This window comes from Podarcis raffonei, chromosome 11 (genome assembly GCF_027172205.1).
Source record: "Podarcis raffonei isolate rPodRaf1 chromosome 11, rPodRaf1.pri, whole genome shotgun sequence".
NCBI classification, from domain to species: domain Eukaryota; kingdom Metazoa; phylum Chordata; class Lepidosauria; order Squamata; family Lacertidae; genus Podarcis; species Podarcis raffonei.
The window spans coordinates 26,534,693-26,549,495 of NC_070612.1; the positions used below are offsets into that span (position 1 = coordinate 26,534,693).

A 14,803-nucleotide genomic window follows, 5' to 3' on the forward strand; every position below is an offset into this window, starting at 1 on the left:
TAGTGACATTTTAAGATGGGCAGCGCCACTTCCTTACTCTAATCTTCACATATTTGGTGAGAAGAATGTGCTTCCTGATCAGACGTGATTTCCTGGCAGTCGTATATACGCCATGGTACTTCACATTTTAGAAATTAAACACTGGCCTTTCCCTTCAGAATCCTTTCACATGCAAAAGAGCAAAAGAGCTGTCCTCCAAGCTTTCCTTTTGGGGTCTCCCCACTCCTCTTTCTTGGCCACTAATCCCAGCCAATTGTAAATTCCACTTGACAATTCTACTTTAGAAAACCTGTTCCCCACTCTTATTATCGACACATGTGCTGCTACTTAGCAAATGGTGGGAGAGGCTCGGGATGCTGAGGCATGCAGTCGCTGTCATTTTGGGAATGATTTACTATTATGGGAATTATTTACTAGCCTGGAAGGGAATTAGCAAGGTAATCCTAGGTGCATAAACTCATTAGTAATTAGCATGGAGTCCAAGTGCATAGGGCTGCAATCAAAATCATTTGTGTGGTATGCGGTATGGATGCTCTGGCCCATATTGAGCACCTTCTAGGACTTATGTTAAACTGCCCCACCATAAAGTGTGTGGATCTAAGCATCTCCACCCTCCTTCACCTCCACCTGCCAGCCTTCCCCAATCTAGTGCATGGGCATAGGCCATGCTGCACGAGGCTGATTGGAGTTGTAGTCCAACAGCATCTGAAGGGCACCACAATGAGAAAGCCTGCTATATACATTGATAAAACTTTATCCCCTGAGAACAGATAGCTAATTAACGGACTTAGCTAATGTCAGCCACTCAGTTATGTCCTTTTAATTAATCTGCTTCAACCATACTGTAAATGAAACCTAAGCCAAATCTATAATGGTAGCTAATAGCTAATACAGAACTGAGTCCCGCTATTATTTTGCTCTTTTTATTCTGTAAGAAACAGTGACTGGATGTAACAACCATGAAGCACATTTTAAAATGAAACTTTAATTGAAGTTAATTAAATATTTCACTTCTAATTAGCAGCAACCCTTTAAGCATGTTTATTGAAGTAACCATATTTTCAAATTCTTTCCTTTTTAAACTATGGCTGACAGGGAATTAATATAACCAATATTTTGTTCACAAGAACCATTTAATGCATTTTATCCAGAGGTAAAAGAAAGCAAAAACTTTTGGTATACATGAAAAAGAAATAATAATTAAATATGTAAATTGGAGTTGTAACATCTTACTACATTTGATTATTTAATATGACACACATCCCGGTGTACAGACATTAATAAATATTAAGTAGTAGTGCAGCTAATGTAAAATGTGTTTTTGCCCTAACCCTAATTATGTTAGAGACATTTTCAAAAAGGAGCTCTCAATTGTTTATCTGAGAGGAATTATTTAATACTATTGTGATGCTATGGGTGCAATGTTGCTCCTACAGAAATAAATTACACATTTTTACTACCAGTAGTTTTTACAGAGCAGGATTACCTGTCAGGGGCATTGGATACAAGAAACATCTATTTTACAGAAGCCCACCCCTTTCTCTTACCATGTATGTACACACACACACACTGATATTCCTGCGACTAATAGGACATGCTCTCCTATGAATATTAAATTACGTTCCTATTAACTTTTCTGTACCCTAAATTTCTCCCATTTGAACTCCTTCCCTTTCGTTTGCCTGGCAACCTGTCTCTTCTCCTTGGTTCTCCTGAGAAGTCCTCACAATCAAGAGCTGCCAGTAGTCACACATTTCATTATGCAGAGTAGCAGCATTTGAAATTGGCTTTGCTTATCTTCACACCCCTATGCGCGCTTCCATACACACTACTTGCCTCATAAATTGGATTGCCTCTCTAAGGGTTTCTGCAGCAGGAGTGACTGCTGCTCTCTGCTGCCGAGCTTATTCCTTTCTGAAAGTTTTTAAAAATGTTATTGCTGTGTTGCTGCTGAGAAAGAGTGGGATATTGACTATCTTGCGCTGGTAAAAGCAGTGCCTATAGGGATGTCCAAAATCAAATTTGCTCCCCACACTACCCTTAACATTAAAGTAACATTGATAAATAATGTCATAACATTACCATTTTGGATAAACGCTGAGTTCTACCATAGCTTGGAAACCATAACAGGATTCTGATGAAAAGTCAGATTGCCGCTTTTATCCAATGGCCCTAAAGGTTAGACCAGATAGGTTAACTATCTGCATAATCTAGCCAAAATGAAAGCACATTTAAATCCAATTGACTTAAGTGTCTTTCACTGAAAGATATGTGCCATAGCATCAGTGGGATTTACAAGTGTTTAACAATACTGGCTATCCTATCGCATGTCTTTTCTCTGGCCTTGTGAATGTGCTGAGCTTAGTTCACCATCTCTACTGGCACATTTGCTAGCAGTTCTGGCAAAGAACCCAAAGATTAAAGAGGCATGAAAATCAAACTACCTTAATCCTTTGAAGTGGTCCCTCCAGAACCAGATTAAGGAACATAAGGCAAGCAGCATGTGGAAATCAGCGCTGTTGCTGCCAAATCTGTTGATCTGGTAGCTCTGAAAAAACATCAGACTCTACTCTTGAATATACTTCTTGGGAATAAATTTATCAATTTTTGTATTTTGTATCATCAATTTTTGCAGAACCAGGCAGTACAATTAATAAACCATGATTTAATATATGCATGTTATTGTGGGGTTTGGGGTTTTTTTTTATTTCATGAGATATTTAATCAGCCATATGTCACATTCCCAATTCATGTTGTAACAGCGTAAATGAATTACTAATATGGAACAGAAGGTTTGGGGTGTAAAATCCTAAATCCTTCAAAGACTTCCCTGGGTGATCATTTTTCTTCTGTGTATTGTCAAGATTAATTGGAATTCAAAGGGCACCTTCATAAGCATGAACACAAGACTTCACAAATTCACTATTCAGATTATTGTGGAAGTAGCTTGGTAAAAATGTCTAAGCAAATAGACTTTTTGCAGAATGCCTTTCAGTGCGCCTTTCTTTTTCAATCTATCTATTGAAGGCCGTTAAATGCTTCAATATCATTGTGGCATAAAGCCCACCGTGTTTTTAATGAATGTTTTATACACATATAAAAAGAAAAATAATTGCTCTGCAAAGTGTATAGTATTCCCCCCCCCCAACCCAAGCCTATTATTAGTTGCACAGAACACTGGGTCTCAGCTCTAACATAGATGGTTGGCTTGTTCTGGTATCTGCTTCACTCTACACTCATACAGCAGCAGTCATTGACCAAGTTCATATGACCACCTAACCCGTGATTGGGACTCCTCTTCCCATCAAAGTTTAATCTAGTGGGGACTACATACTGGAGGAAGATGGACTGAGAACCACCCCACTGTCTTTGTTTCTGTCACTCCATCCCTCCATTTTCTCTCTCTCACACACTCCTAGTTAATCAATCTTCCATTCACATACACTCTCATTCTTTCATTCATACACAAAAACTTCAATTCTCTCACACCCGCCCCCCTCTAGCTGCCACTCTCCTCTAAAAAATAAAATAAAATCCACCTACATGGTAATTAGAGAGATATTCCAGATACTCTCCACCAACCTTGTCACCATGAACTTCTGACAAATTCCAGATTCCAAAACCATTGCACAGGACTATGCACCCACCACATGTGAATGAAAGACCTGAGTTCACCGCAGCCTCTCTAAAATAGTAGGAATACAGCATAATTTATATGATGCGAATTCATCCAGTCCAGTGCCATCAAAAGAACACTTTTTCTTCTACCAGTATGTTTATTCAGAGATTGTTTTTCCAAGCTGCTTCCAAATCTTGTGTAATTGCTTCCAAAGTTTGGAAGGCTACAACTTTCTAGTCATTGTCAGGTTGAATACAAAAAACTTGGCTGAATAATTTTAATTTATCATAAAGGAATGTAAAACATTCCCCTTTGTCCTCCACTTCTTAGAATGTGTTCTGTGATCCACAGTTATCATTCTCCAAGCCTTCTCTTTCTTTCACTTTTCTTTCTGCTGGTTCTGTCTTTCTTTCAAATTCAGTTTACTCAATCTTCTCCCACACAGTGGCGTAGCGTGGGGGGTGCAGGGGGGGGCTGGCCGCACCGGGCGCAACATCTGGGGGTTAGGGTTAGGGGGCGCAAATCCACGGGTTAGGGGGCACAAATCCACGGGTTAGGGGGTGCAAATTACTTGCCTTGCCCCGGGTGCTAACAACCCACGCTACGCCACTGCTCCCACACTCTATTTAAAATAACTAAATATCCCTTTCACTGTTTTTATCTATTCTACATTCTGTGCATCAATACATATCTAAATTTCATACACTTTATTAATTTATTTTTCAATGCTAATATTATTTTTCCTGTCTAGCACGTACTATTTCTTAAGAAAATATCCAGTCTGCTAAGCCTATTCTGCTTTTAAATTTTGTTATGGATCTCCCATCATACATTATTTTGCTTCCCAAAATTTAGACTGTGCTTACTCTGATCATTCTCTGTCTATGTCAGTTTAAACAAGAGGTTACATATTTTTTACAAATACATTCTGATATGTATATTAGGTCATAACTCTGAAAAACAGAATTAATTATATTTACCATGCTCTGCAGCTTCTCTTCTCTTCTCTTTGTGCCATTCCAGCTAAGTCATCCACAAGCATAACCAATATTCTTCCTTTCGATTTACTTTAATAACTAAATTAATTTTCTTCTTTTTGGTTAACTGCATCCTTCAGAAATGTTTTTAATATGGCAGCAAACATCCTTCGTGAATCTATTCACCCATTATCATAATCTGCAGTTCTAGCTTCCTGAACTGTATATACTACATTCTGCTGCCTTTTTAAGCTTTAGATATATAGGGTGCAATTCAACTAAATTTTACTCAGAGGAGACTTATCGAAATTAATGAACCTAACTGACTCATGTTAGTTTCAAAGGATCTATAAGTAAAATACTTTATTTTATCTGCCTTGCCTTATGCCTACCATCTTCTGCTTCCTTTGCTTTCCTAATACAGTGGTACCTCTGGTTAAGAACTTAATTCGTTCCGGAGGTCTGTTCTTAACCTGAAACTGTTCTTAACCTGAAGCACCACTTTAGCTAATGGAGCCTCCTGCTGCTGCTGCGCCGTCGCCACGTGATTTCTGTTCTCATCCTGAAGCAAAATTCTTAACCTGAGGTTAAGTGGAGTCTGGTTAGTGGAGTCTGTAACCTGAAACGTTTGTAACCCGAGGTACCACTGTAATTAGATTTGTTGCAGCCCAATCCTATGCAATATTCAATAGGCCTTACACTTGGTTTCATAGGCTAGCGTGCCAAGATTAAACCATCATTTCTGAGTTTGAATGTAATGGGGAACTATGGTTTAAACAAGCAAATCCTAAATCTGGCATGCAAAACAAAGTGGCAGTTTATAAGGAGCACAATGGTCAGTCTTAATCATAAGAAGCCATGATTTTGTTAAGCCAAGATTGTTACATCTGAACTGGCTTTGTATGGGGGCACCAGGCTAAATCTGAGTTAATCTGAATAGGCTTTGAGCTAAACCGAGTCTTGAATTTTTATTCTGGGTTTGTTGTCCCTTTCTGTATACTCACAAACTTTTGTATGGGTGTCAATTATTTTTGTTTTCTGCTGCTTTCTCTTCATTTCTCCTGTTTTTACTTATACATTTTGTACTGGTTGATTAACTGTTGTGTTGCTGATTTTAATTATACGTTAGCCACCTTGAATTATTTTATAAGATGAGCTAGATATAAAAAAATCAAACAGATCATAGGCATGTTTGCTCAGAAGCAAGTTCCACTGTCTTCAGTAAGGCATGTTTGCTAGCAAGCGTGCAAAAGATTGCCGCCTGAGTAGAGCAGAGAATGAGCTTCCTTCCTAGCATTTCCCCCTCCCTCCCTCAGCACTTGATGACCACACCTGTTATTTTGAACTGGTTGTCATTTCAAGTTACGTGTGTGTGCTCAACTTCCGTTGAAGTTCAATGTGACCATGAAAGTTAAGAGTATAGTTCTGAATCACACCTCTGTTGATCAAAACTGGTTTCTATTAGACTTTCCACTTTGTACTGCTGATGTTGCAATTCTTTGGAGAATTTTGAAAGAAACAATTATGATAAGTTAATGGCAGATTGTTTAGAAAATGAAATTTAATAGTTCAAAGTGGTTTATATTATACAGAGTCTTCCTCTTTATAAAGACTGGGAGAGGCAAGGTATTTTGTTTTTTGCTGTCTTTTACACAACTGTGATGATGCTATATAGAATTGCTTTAAGAGAGATGGAATTCCAGCATAGCCACATTTTTATAGGGCTATGCCCTTTCTAGGTTCTGACTAGGAAAGGCAATGCATAGTTTTTGTGGGTAATGAAAGAGGACGTGTCATGTATGTAAACCCAGGTTTCATTAGAGCAGAATTAATCCAAAAGCTAATATAGGACTCATTTGTGATGCTGATGCAGTAGAACTGTGGAGATAAGAGGGAATGTGCTTTAAAGCTTAGAAAGACTTTAACAGACTTTTTATGAGCAACTATGAAAAGGAGCAACTTTTCAGTTCTCTGATCCTACATGTTAACAGTTGTCAGCAGCCACTGTGCCAGGCTTATGCCAATGTAAGGGAGTGTAAGGGAGTTACACTCCCATGTACTCCCAACATCGAAGAATAAAAAATATGTTATCACTGTTGAAAAAGAAATGATGTAGCAACACCAACCAATAATATCATGGTTTCCCTGGCAACTCTGCTGGTGCCCAAACATCACGATACAGTGGTACCTTGGTACTCGAACTGCTTGGCTTCCGAACAAATAGGCTCCCGAATGCTGCAAACCTGGAAGTAAGTGTTCTGGTTTGCGAACATTTTTCGGAAGCCAAACGTCCAACGGGGCTTCCACTTGAGTGCAGGAAGCCGTACCTTGGTTTTGGAACTGTTTCGGGAGTCAAATGGACTCCTGGAGAGATTAAGTTCAAGAACCAAGGTACCACTGTATTGTGCCAGACTTCTCTAAGACTCAGCTATACATTGATAGGCACTTAACATGATGGAGTGGCTTGATGGGTATCACCCTACCCAACCCAATCCCTACTCACACATAGTGCAGAAACATCTTGACAGAAAGAAGCTGACAACCCAAACAGACCAAGCAGCATAATAATAGGAAAGTGCTGTAGCCTGCAAACAATATTTTTGCTAGTGGAGAAGCAAGGATGACGCAGGGAATGAACGGAATGTCATTCCAAGTACAACACACAGTCATCTCTGTAGCCTAGTGCATGTGGAACCCAGAGTTACGCAGAAAAAAGGTTTGAATTTTACTGAAGGACGTTATTACTATTATCACCCATCTGACTGGGTTGCCCCACCCTCAGAAACCATGTTCAGAATGCTACATGTCTGTGTCTATTGGAGGGGAACAACCTTTTTGCAAGGGACAAGGGTGGGAGCCACATGCACAAGGAAGAAAGGATAGAAACAAATAAAGGATCAGCATGACCTGCCTGCTTGCCCAATGGGAAGGAGCAAGGTACTAAGAAACAGGAAATGTTGGTTTGGTAATATTCCCTGCCAAAGTAAAGCTTACCTTCCAAGTATCAGAGCGGCAACAATAAATGTGGATGGAAAGAGAGAAGCAGTGGGACTTGAACCCCAAGACTATGACCATCATAGACAGGAGACTTTCCTTCATGGGTGAATTCATGACATGCCCTCTAAGCCATATGCATCAAGAACTCCAGGAGGTTTAGCAAAAAACCTCAGGCCACGTAAAGGCCTCAGAAGAGACATACACTGGAGACAGTGCAGTATGAACATTGATACCCAAGCAGAGGGAGTGGCACACCAACTAATGACCTCACCAAGCAACAGTCAGCCCTGAGAGGCTTCAAAGTGCCTATCATTTTGTAAACCTATTCAATCCCATGTAGTCACATATACCATATTCAGTTGATTGATGGTTGTTTTCCTCAATAGAGAGCTCATCTCACAGGCATCTGGTTGAGCTCTATGCAAAACAGGATGGACTAGATGGGTCTTTGATCTAACAGAAATCTTCTTCACAGAATACATAAAACAGAGTGTGATATACCCACCGGCTGCACCACTAGCAACTGCAGATACGGCACCTTCAGGATTAGAAAGGGTCTTTCATCACTGAAAGAGAGTTGACAAGTCAAGAATGAAGACTGAGAAGGTTTATTGATACTAACAGAAGATAATTATTAATCTTATTTTGAGACATTTCCATGTAGCAGAAAGGGCAAAAACCAGACTGGAAACAGTCAAGTAGAAAATCGGGAGAACAAAGAGCAGGACAGCCAGTCATACAAGTTTTGAGAATACAGAAGAAAAATCAAATAGATCTGGCTATTCCTAGTATGGGGGTTAACTTTAGTCCCTTCACATGTACAGATACATGTGTGTAGTAGGCGTCCATGCAAGGGTCAATTCTTATCTGCCCAGGATTGTCACGTGCACAAACCCTGCATCTGTATGTTTGTAGGCCCATACTTATGGTGAGCGGCTGGCAGCTGTTTAGGGCATCAGTGGTGGTTAGGAACAAGGCTAGCAACGTTGCCATGGAAGTCCTTCACATAGTGGGAGAACCTGTGATGGGATTTTCATGGGCAGTCCATTTATGAAAAGTCATGCGGGCAGGCAGTTGTACACCTCCATTTCAGAATCATTTCAAGCCTTTTTGAGAACTGAGCCACCTTTACTACAGAAACCCAAGTTAGGCTTCAATTTGAACCCCTCACCTGTCTTATAGATTCAACAGAACTTATTCTGAAGGGACATGCTTAGGATTGCAGCCTAAAAGAAATAAGAAATAAGAAAAGGTATTGATTGTGAGCAGGAAAGTTTAGCTAGCACTCTTTAAAACTGTGTTTGCTTTGTTTACATACACAACTATGAGATACCACAAGGTTGGAAGATGCCAAGTTAGTTTCACGCCAATCTAGGTCAAGTCTTGTCTAAGCTGCTCTCGCTGCTGGGTTCCCCTTCCTTGTATTCCTCCTGCTTTTCTTCCTCCTCCGCCTTCTCCTCCCCTCGCCTTTCCCTCAGTTGCCTTAAAAGCAAACACCCGCGCTCTCTCTCTCAGTTCTTACCCTCCTTCCCTTCCCGTCCCCCAGCCCCGCCACTTCCTTTCTCTCCCCAAACCTAAGAGCGCCCAAGAGTGTTCCTCAACACCGCTCCCCCTCCCCTCCCCAGATGGCTTGATCTCTCTCTCTCTGTGCATCTCACTTTTTCTTTTTTTAATTCACACACCCTAACCTGCTCTTCCTTCCCCTATCACAGCCGCCCTTCAGAGCCGGGTCATTGGCTGTTGCTAGAGGCTCCTCTCTCCGGATTGGCTAAGTCGCGCTGCTGCTGCTCGCTTCGCCAGTTTCCAGACTTGTTGTCTGGCTCTAAGGCTAAAAAGTCTGAAGGGGAAACTAGTGCAGCTGCGCGGTTGGGGCCGAAAGAGAGAGACCGAGACCGAGTGTGTGTGTGTGTGCGCGCGCGCTAGTCAGTCACGCTTGGCTGTCTGGGCGGCGCTGCAGTGTCTCCCCCTGGCCTGGGCGGCGGTGCTTAGTAGTAGTAGTAGTAGTAATAATAATAGAACTGCTCCCGCCGCCCGCGCTCCGTCGCTCCCCGCGGCCGGCCTGCCTGCCTGCCGCCGCCGCCCTTATCTCTGGGGGAGCCTGAAGGAGACACCTCAGCGAGTCCCTGGCCGGCGCCCAGAGGAGTGAGCCTGCCAAGCGAGAGGGGCGGGAAGGAGGGAGAGGAAGGGGGAAGTGTGGAGAGGAGGAGCCGTGTGTGTGTGTGTGAGGCGGGGAGGGCGAGAGAGGAAGGCGAGCGGAGCGAGGGAGGAAGGCAGGAAGGAAAAGCGAACGAATAGAAGATAAGAAGGCTGCGCAGTGGAAGAAGAGCAGGAGGAGGAAGAGGAAGAAGGGGGCTTGTTGCGCTTCGCCTCCCCTCCCACCACATGCCCCTGGCGGTGGGTTGCGGCAGGCGCTACAGCATCCTGGGCCCGGCCTAGCGAGCGAGGGGACGCAGAGAAAGAAGGAGAAGCCGAAGGGTGGAGGGGGGGGGTCGACGACGGAGGCGGGTCCGCAGCTCGGGAGCCTCTTTGGAAAGGAGAGCTGGGCCAGGCTCCGGCGCAGGCATTGCGGCCCCCGCGGTCGCCCCGTCCCCTCGCCCCACACAGCCGCCGCCGCCGCCGCCGCCGCCGCCACCTCAGTAAGGGGTGGGAAGTGAGTCTTCTGCCGGGACTGGGCGGCGTTCGAGGCACCTGAAACCGCGCATTTGTCACGGCGGAAGAGGGCAGAAGCTGAGGCGACGACGCAGAGACCTCCCCTCGGTCAACTGCGAAGAAAAGTGAAGAAGGAGGCCGGGGGAGGGAAGGGGGGAAATAACTCACCTCGGCCGGCCGGGCCGCAAGCTTGGCATTGCTAAATCTCCACGACACCCCCAACCCCGGAAAAGAAAAGGGGAAAAAAACCCAACGACGTCGACGAAAGCTGTTGCATCCTCCACCCCCCCTTTTTTTCTTTTCTGGACTGCTGAGAAAACTTGATTTGGATTTAAAGCATCCATTGGGTAGTGAAGGAAGCTGGTGCAAATGGAGATCTGCACGCCCGAATTGTGAGGTTGGTTTTCAAAAGAAATAATTTTGGAAGTGTGCGTGTGCGGGAACATTAGGAATGAAACCCTTTTTATGTGTTGGAGAAAGGGGACGCAATTGTACTTCATTTTGAGATGGTGGTCTGCCTCCTATTCTTACTTTCGTTAGCTTTTTAAATGTCTTTCTGGATTTTGAAGCTGGTTTCCAGTCTCTCTCTCTCTCTCTCCCCCCCCCCCTCTCTCTCTCTCTCTCTCTCTCTGTGTGTGTGTGTGTGTGTGTGTGAGAGAGAGAGAGAGAGAGAGAGAGTCTAATTGTTACCGGTACTTTGAAATTTTGTTGCAGAGGAGAAATGTAGGAGAGCTGATTTTGTGTGTGTAAAGCTTCTCAGACAGAAGTTTCTTTGTTCCATAGTAGAAGGAATTGAAGTGAAACTGCCTGATTATGCATTCGTGATCTTAAAACATGTCATCTGTAGAAGCGACTTGCTGGACCGATAACTTTCTTTCTCTGCAAGCATTCCGTCTGGATAAACGGCAAATATTCTTTTTCCCATGTACCATTAAAGTTTGAAGACTTTTTCTTTTCTTAGTGGCCGATGTTTTTCTTTTAGAAGGCATTCCTTAGCTGTCGAGTAAGGACACGGTTCAGACAGGCCTGATGTCTTGTGAGACTTAACAAGTGTTTCTTCTTTCATAACCTGTGTAGTTCAAAAACGTTTGAGTAGTAGAGATATTTGTCATATTGTCTTAAAACAGCTTCAGCACCTTTAGTCAATGGCTATCTCCTGAGGGAGTTTAAACTTTATTTGCAAACGTCTACTTGCATGTGTGGTTTATGGACAAATTTATTTCCCCCTAATAGTGGAATTCAATGGTTTCATTTGATTTATTTTTCTTTACAATGTAGTTTGGTCTTGGTGTTTTGGGAAAAGGTATGGAAATAGTGAGGTTTCTGAAAAATTGTTAAGATTAAGCAATTCTCATTATAAGGAAAGCAAAATGTGTTGTATCACCTGTTGAATTATATAATTTTGATGACTTCACAAGCAACTTGCCATTTGTTTTTGTACAAATCTGCTTTGAACATGTTTTCTAAATTGTGCATTAGTCAGATGACTATAACTGAGGCATTATTTTTGTACTGTGGATGGTTTAAATCAACGTCCATGCTATGTTTTGCTGGTCTGTCTTGATGGGAGTAAAGGCAAATTTCTCTTGGCGTCAATCATCAAGATTAGGAAACTTTCAAACTATACACATGATCTTTAAAGACACCAGTAAAGGTTACTCTTGGCCATTTCAAAGGATTGGACAGAAAGATGGCAGTGAACTTCAACTTCCTTATATGGCTTATGCGTGGCAGAAAAGCCTAAACAGAGTAATCATTTTACAGTGAATTAGCACTTCCAAAGCAGTGTTACATTCCCCACAAAACATATTCTAAAGAGGGATAGAAGGTATCATTGCATGATACATATAACTATTAGATATTGTATATGTAACATGTAGCCATAGAGCATAAACTATTGTATTTTGAACTATTTATTGTTCTTGATATTGGTTGGAGTTAAAATCCTGTACAGTGCAGTCCTGTAAATGTCTACACAGAAGTAGACTTACTCTTAGGAAAGGTGTATAATATTTCAGCTTTAGATTAGTTTAGTCACCATGTTGGATTAGGCCCTATTTAAATAGCACACTTCTGCTTAGGCTAGTGATGTGTCATAAATTACATTAATTTTAGTAATACAATTTGAAAAGATTTGTTGGAATTATTGCTCTTGGCAAGTCAAGCTTATATGATAGTAAATTATCTGACAGGCCTTTGAATTTTCACCTTTATCTGATTGGTTCAAAGCCTGTTTAGTGGTGTGTGTGTATTACATTTCATTAGTGATGTGGAAACTTCTCCTAATTTGACTTTTTTCAGTGAGCTATGTTTATATATGTTCTGTATATCTATACTGTATGAAAGTTTTCTTTTTTAGTGTTCTTACAATTATGTGCTAATTTTTATATTATCTAAAATTGATAAATAATAGCAAGTAAGATTTACCTCCTTTGGTAATTCAGATGAATGCCTGTCTGTACTCTTCAGTAAGTCATTGGGAGACAAAAGAAAAACAGTAAATTTATATAGTTCTGCATGCCAGCAAAGTGTAGCTGAATAGGCAGTTAAAGCAGGTTAAGTCAAAGCAGTAATCAGATGGCAATATTTGCATGTAGTGAATCTTTAATAGGCGCAATGAAGTATTTAGTCATTATCAGAAGACTTATTTGAAAAAGTGAACAAACCACTAATCAATTTATTAAAATACATTTTTGTATAGGTATCTGCTTTCAAATTTAAAATGTGTACTTTAGTTCAGTTTTAATCTAGCTAGTGGCTATTTTTCACAATTGCACACTTTTTTTTTTAAACTGTACACTACTTTATTGTCAGTGTCCAAGTGATTTACATAGAACACAATGTATAAAGTTATCAGTATATATATATATATATATATGGAGAGAGAGAGAGAGGTGTGTGTGTGTGTACATTACACACAAACACACACATGTAAACCTTGCATATCTAGGCAGGCTTGCCTAAACAGCTTTTTTTGAAGCAGGCATTGAAAACAACACAGTGAAGGTCAGTGGGCAGTGAGTTCCAGAACGTAGGTGCTGCCACGCTGAGAGATTAATTATTTACAAGTGTGGAATGGATATTGTGTAGCACTTTTCAAAGCGCTCGTTCCAGAGTTTGCAGTGTTGCAGTATTGAGTGGGCATAGAAGGGGTAACGTTGCCTTTAGTACACATAGAGTACACATTAATGTCTACCTAAGCTGATCCACGTGTGGAATCAGACTTCCATGCACACATTGAATCATGGAATTATAGAATTGGAAGGGACCACAAGGGTCATCTAGCCCACCCTCCTGCAATGCAGGAATCTTTCACCCGATGTGGGACTTGAACCCACAAAGCTGAGATTAAGAGTTTTTTGATCTACCGGCTAAGCTCTCTATGATGATCACCTGTTAGAATAGAAAATGTGAATGAATAGATTCTACATACAATGTTTGAGGCTACATCTAGTTTCTGCCTACAAGTTGCAGCCTTATCAGATCAACACTGACCTAGTGTAACCTCCTTAGAGCTGACAGTGTCAACTTTCCTGAATGACAAATGGGTCCTCACAACTGGATTTGTGCAAAACTGGATTGGGGTCTGTGTATGCTATGGTGAGGGACCTTCTGTGGCCTGTGACCATAAGACCATAACGAAGTTCTTCCATTGAAGGCTTAGCTTCATAACTTTCGGGTTTCATCTGCATGTGAGAGATTGAAGCAAACTGACGTGTTAGCATTTGTTACACAGTTAAGAAAGCATTTGCTTAAATTTTTGGACCCACAAAGAATATATTTATGGTTACTGACATACATACAATATGTGTTCCTCGGCCAATTTAAATATAAATATATTGAGAGTCCTGCTATGTATGTTGTAATTATGTATGGAATGGTGACCTCTGCAAACAACAGGGCATACTCAATGCTCTGGGGTTGTTGAATAGCCTACTAAAAGAGAAAATCCCTGTCCCTGAATTTCCCAAATGCCAAAACCTTTTCAGAAAGGCTTTTAGATAATAGTGATGGTATGCTGCTACTAAAAAAAATATTGGTATTTGTGGTTTCTTTCTTTCGGTTGGTTTCTAAGGGTATTTCTTTTGAACTTTGTGAGCTACCCTGTACACAGGAGATGTAGAGCTAGATTTAAAAAAACAACAACCCAAAAAACTAATTTCTACCTTTTTAAAAAGCTATTTCTATTCATTTACTGAATATTTAAACTTGATCCTCAGGGCAATTTACAGTATTAAGAGCAGAAGCAAGTCTCTACTTATCTTTAGTTACCAAATTCAGGAATGTACAAAGCTTGGCCATTGACTTAGGTCTTGGGCATTAAGTTTGAGAAGATGATTGTGAGCTGCTAAAGTAAGGCCATTTCTTCTGTTCACTTTGAGTAGAAGGGATAGTATTAATAACCTGCCCTCAGTCCACTGTTAACATGGGAGGAAGACATCATGTAGGATCCAGTCCATTCAATTTTTTCTTAGTTAAAAATAGCACCCCAGCTTGTGCCTGAAGGGCCCATGAAACCATTGCTCACTCTGGTGTAACGTTTTCCTGGTAATTCACGCCT

At 41.3% G+C, this 14,803-nt stretch overlaps 1 protein-coding gene and 1 long non-coding RNA gene across 4 annotated transcripts in view; one reads left to right on the top strand and one right to left on the bottom strand.

The window, feature by feature from the left end:
* The window catches only part of LOC128423203 (uncharacterized), a 37,793-nt gene extending 29,642 nt beyond the window's left edge, over nt 1-8,151 (bottom strand). Inside the window, exon 1 of the long non-coding RNA XR_008332699.1 lies at nt 8,099-8,151. This is a non-coding gene — a long non-coding RNA (uncharacterized LOC128423203). The remainder of the gene's footprint in view (nt 1-8,098) is intronic.
* A 2,055-nt stretch (nt 8,152-10,206) lies between these two features.
* Nucleotides 10,207-14,803, top strand: part of ERBIN (erbb2 interacting protein) — an 84,364-nt gene continuing 79,767 nt past the window's right edge. For all 3 annotated transcript variants that reach the window (XM_053408077.1, XM_053408078.1, XM_053408079.1), the window contains exon 1: nt 10,207-10,639. The gene's annotated coding sequence lies outside the window, so the exon portion shown is untranslated. The remainder of the gene's footprint in view (nt 10,640-14,803) is intronic.